The sequence below is a fragment of the Eschrichtius robustus genome, chromosome 4 (assembly GCF_028021215.1).
Source record: "Eschrichtius robustus isolate mEscRob2 chromosome 4, mEscRob2.pri, whole genome shotgun sequence".
NCBI lineage: Eukaryota > Metazoa > Chordata > Mammalia > Artiodactyla > Eschrichtiidae > Eschrichtius > Eschrichtius robustus.
The window spans coordinates 147,938,940-147,944,530 of record NC_090827.1 but is presented as its reverse complement, the minus strand read 5'-3'; positions in this window follow the sequence as shown (position 1 = coordinate 147,944,530).

Below are 5,591 nucleotides of genomic sequence, written 5' to 3'. Positions count from 1 at the left end.
AGTAGGTTTATTCCTAGGTATTTTATTCTTTTTGCTGCAATGGTGAATGGGATTGTTTCCTTAATTTCTCTTTCTGATCTTTTGTTGTTATTGTACAGGAATGCAAGAGATTTCTGTGCATTAATTTTGTATCCTGTAACTTTACCAAATTCATTGATTAGCTCTAGTAGTTTTCTGGTGGCATCTTTAGGATTCTCTATGTATAGCATCATGTCATCTGCAAACAATGACAGTTTTACTTCTTCTATTCCAATTTGTATTTCTTCTATCTCTTTTTCTTCTCTGATTGCCGTGGCTAGGACTTCCAAAGCTATGTTGAATAATAGTGGCAAGAGTGGACATCCTTGTCTTATTCCTGATCTTAGAGGAAATGTTTTCAGTTTTTCACCATTGAGAATGATGTTTGCTGTGGGTTTGTCATATATGGCCTTTATTATTTTGAGGCAGGTTCCCTCTATGCCCACTTTCTGGAGAGTTTTTATCATAAATGGGTGTTGAATTTTGTCAAAAGCTTTTTCTGCATCTATTGAGATGATCGTATGGTTTTTATTCTTCAATTTGTTAATATGGTGTATCACATTGATTGATTTGCATATATTGAAGAATCCTTGCATCCCTGGGATAAATCCCACTTGATCATGGTGTATGATCCTTTTAATGTGTTGTTGGATTCTGTTTGCTAGTATTTTGTTGAGGATTTTTGCATCTATATTCATCAGTGATATTGGTCTGTAATTCTCTTTTTTTGTGGTACCTTTATCCGGTTTTGGTATCAGGGTGATGGCAGCCTCATAGAATGAGTTTGGGAGTGTTCCTTCCTTTGTAATTTTTTGGAAGAGTTTGAGAAGGATGGGTGTTAGCTCTTCCCTAAATGTTTGATAGAATTCACCTGTGAGGCCATCTGTCCTGGACTTTTGTTTGTTGGAAGATTTTAAATCACAGTTTCAATTTTATTACTTGTGATTGGTCTCTTCATATTTTCTATTTCTTCAGACAGGAGAATTTTTATAGGTGACAAAGACTTTAGAAAGAAAAGCGTATCAGATGGAAACATTTCCAACACTCACCAGGAAGAGATAAAGTGTGTTTGTTTTCCTAAAAATAACTATTAAGTTAGCGTATTCCTTAGTATGAAATATATTCTAGACACTTGTCATTATAGAAATGGTCAATAATTTGAATCATGTGCTTTTGTGAAAGAAAAATGTGTAGCACATCTTTCAGTTCAAATCTTTTAACGACTCTGCCATGAGATAAGCAGTGAGTCATCTGAATGGTACAAAACATTTTCATGGTCATTCTCTGTGATGGTTTTAAAAAAGGTCCGCAAGTGTTTTGACAGGCCTCCACGCACAGCTGGAGTTTATGTCTCCTGCTCTTCAACCCCAGCAGGCTTTTGTGATCACCATTCAAGACCAATAGAGCAGGACTTATAAGCTAAGTGAGAAAAGACCCTGGAGCTTCTGTAGGTGTATCTTGGGCCTCTGCTCTGGGTACCTCCAGTCATCGTAGGAGAAGTCTGGCTACCCTGAGGCCACCACGTGCAGATACCAGACAGAAGGAGATCCGGAGGAGTGCCAGCTGTTCCAACCCCAGCTGTTAGATGACTGCAGCCTCATGAGAGACCCAAGCCAGGACTGCCTTGCTGGACAGATCCCCCGCTGCTGACCCACTGCAACAGTGAGAGATAACACGAGTGTGGTTTTATCTACTAAGCTTTGGAGAAATTTGTGACACAACACTAGATACTACACATATATTAACTCATTTAATTCTCACAATAACCCCATGAGTCATCGTCAGCCCCCTTTAAAAATGAGAGGACACTGAAGCCTTGAGAGGTTTCAACTCTGTTAGAACATCTGGGATTCAGTCCCCATGTAGCCGGACCTCAGAGTTTACGTGCAGTGTCCACGGCCTCTCGGAAAGAAGAGGGCGAACGCAAAGATCAGAAGCAGTGGAAACAGTAGATCTGGTGGAAGACTAGATACGGAAGGTGAAGGAAAGGAAGCCTCAGATACAGCCTGGAGGTTCTGAAGAAACATAGGAAACAAAGTAAGTTTAGGGAGGAGGGTTATGAGCTTGGATATTGTTCAGTTGGGTGTGTCACTGGTACCTACAAAGGAAGATGGCCCCCAGGAATTCGGGGGCAAAGTCAAGGCCCTGGAAGTGGGTTCTGGAATCAAGTGCTTTATGAAGATGAGATCATAAAGGGAAAGGGTGTTCAGCCAGAAGAGAAGAGGAAGAAGGACAAAGGCTTAGGGAGTGCCTCCTTGTGTAGTTTATGATACACATGACCATTTGTGATTAAGCTCCCAGAGTTTTCAGGATTTTTAAACGCGTGCTATACAGCGTCTGTGGATATACAATGAGATAATAGATTCCACAAAGCAGACAACATTTACTAATCTTACATTTGCATAAGAAGTTTATGAATTGCCGCCTTGAGAAACTGGATGCTCTCTGTCAATAAGCCAAACCTAGAGCAGATGCGATGGCACAGAGACTGGCAGAAATAAATGCTGGGAACACTAATAAACCACTTGTGGATCTCAAGTATCCCACAGAATGAATATATTCATTTCAGATGAATATCCGGGTTTTGGGAGACCTGCCATCTTTTTCACATGGTGGACCTTCTTTAAGAAAATGATGACATGACACCAAAAGCAAAGGCAACAGAAGCAAAAATAAACAAGTGGGACCACATGAAACTAAAAAGCTTCTGCACAGCAAAGGAAACCATCAACAAAATTAAAAGGCAACCTATGGAATCACAGAAAATTTGCAAACCACATATCCAATAAGGAGTTAATATCCAAAATATACAAGGAACTCATGCAACTCAATAGCAAAAGTAAATAAATAAATAATTTAAAAATAGGAAAAGGGCCTGAATAGACATTTTTCCAAAGAAGAAATACCAATGGCCAACAGGTACATGAAAATGTGCTCAACATCACTAATCACCAGGGAAATGCAAATCAAAACCACAGTGAGATATCTCCTCACACCTGTTAGGATGGCTATTATCAAAAAGGCAAGAGACAGCAAATGCTGGCAAGGATGTGGAGAAAAGGGAACCCTCGTACACTCTTGCTGGGAATGTAAACTGGTACAGCTACCATGGAAAACAGTATGGAGATACCTCAAGAAATTAAACATAGAATTACCATATGATCCAACAATCCCACTTCTGGGTGTACAAAGGAAACAAAATCATTATCTCAAAGAGATATCTGTACTACCATATTCATTGCAACCTTTTTTCACAATAGCCAAGGTATGGAAACAACCTAAGTGCCCACTGACAAATAAATGGATAAAGAAAACGTGATACACATGCGTGCGTGCGCGCACACACACACACAAAGGAATATTACTGGTTTTTTAATATTCATTCATTTAAAAATATTCATTATTTTGCTGCACTTAGTTGTGGCAGGCGGGCTCCTTAGTGGTGGCATGCAAACTCTTCGTTTCGGCATGCATGTGGGATCTAGTTCCCTGACCAGGGATCAAACCCGGGCCCCCCCTGCATTGGGAGCTTGGAGTCTTATCCACTGCACCACCAGGGAAGTCCCTATTGTCTTAAAAAGATGGAAATCCTGCCATCTGTGACAACATGGATGAATCTGGAGGGCATCATGCTAAGTGAAATAAGCCAGACAGAAGAAGAAAAGTGCTGTATGGTATATTCTTCTGTCAACTTCCCACTGAAAGTTCTTTCTTCTAGGCTATAACAGTAAACTGGTCACCATGGCTCCATTCCCACATAGACTTCCCCTCACCACTGGAATTTTAGGCATAAATCTGATGGTCTCACTTACCACCTTGCTTAAATGTTTTCATTAGTTACCCATTGCCTAAATAGTAAAGCTCAAATGTTTTTGTGTGGCTATCCTCATTTTTCTTTCCCTTCCCCAAAATTCCTTCTCCCCCAAATGTGGAAATTCCGTAATTGATCTTTTCTTGGCTATTGATCTTGGGCCGGGCACCTGACTCTAGCCAGGCCACCCTAGACATTTTGACTTGGGACTGACACTCAAGTCAATTTCTCTTTGGATGCCTGCAGCATGCAAAAGCTCAGAAGTGGTCACTGGCCATGTTTTCTGCCAAGTGAACCAGAAGAGTGGAGAAATCCAATTATAAGAGAGAGAGAGAGAATGAAGGTGGGCAGCAAAGCTGAGCCCAGAGGTAGGAGACCGAGTCCTCGATCCCAGCTCTTCTTTGGGTCTCGTTGCATCCTTGTCCTGGAGTCTAACGTCAGATAAGTCAGACTCCTGACAATAAATCCCCCCTTGTAGACGGATGTGACCTGAGTTCCTGATACCTGCACCTAAGTCAGTCCTAATTCCACTGCATATGGCGACTTGGCGGTCCAGTCACAACCTGCCTTGCTGGCTTCATCACCCAGTGTTCTGACCACCCCTTCATCTCACTGCACACTCCCTCTTCTGCATCGAAGCCACATGATCACGCCAGTCTCTGCACTCACCGTCCTTTGTATTTACCTCTTTAGTTACGTTTACCACAGTACACTGTAGAATTCCTATTTGTTTATATATCACGTTGTAAGTTCTTCAAGGACAGTCTTGTTCATCTACGTAGCTCACTGCCTAACACAAATGTTTGATAAATCAGGTTATTCCAACAAATGAAGTGAATTAGTATTTGCCACACAGGCTCTAGCAAGTTTGCCCCCCAAAAGATGTGACCAACCTATTGTCTTATTATTTAAAAAGCAGTCTTTCATGAATAACGTAATTTTGTGTTTGAACAGAAGAGTAACATGTATGAAATAAACTGACCAGGGAAAGGGCATGAACTTCAGAGTCCCTAACCCCAGTCCAATGCAGGGGACATGCGTTCAAGCCCTGGTCTGGGAAGATCCCACATGCCACGGAGCAACTAAGCCCGTGTGCCACAAATACTGAGCCTGCGCTCTAGAGCCCGCGAGCCACAACTACTGAGCCTGTGTGCTGCAACTACTGAAGCCTACGAGCCTAGAGCCCGTGCCCCGCAAACAAGAGAAGCCACCCCAATGAGAAGCCTGCGTACCGCAACGAAGAGTAGCCCCCGCTCGCCGCAATTCGAGAAAGCCTGCGCACAGCAACAAAGACCCAATGCAGCCAAAAAAAAAAAGTCTCTAAAAAAAAAACATTCTCCTAAAGAGCCTAACTAAATCAGAAATCTGAATGCAGAAATTGTAATCTTATACCTGTCACCTACTCCCTTCTCTTCTTTCTCACTTCTAAGTTATGCATTCTGCTAAATTCTTCTACCTTTAAATATACAGACGCCAACCACTCTTGTGATATGTGCCATTTGCACTGAAGTGTTTGTTCTTAAACAAATTGGATTACTCAGCCTTACAAATAAAAAAGCTACCCTATCAGCTAATTTTAATACTTCGGGTTTTTTCCTGAAAAGTTCTTTAATCTTGAATGTGTTTCCAAATGGGTTAGTTTTTGTGTGTTTGATTCTAATGTATTGCATACTACCTGGAAGCCAGAGGAAAACAAGAGATTTTTTTTTTTTTTTTTTTTTTATGCTCAACCTAGTAACCAAACAAAGAAAATAAACCACAA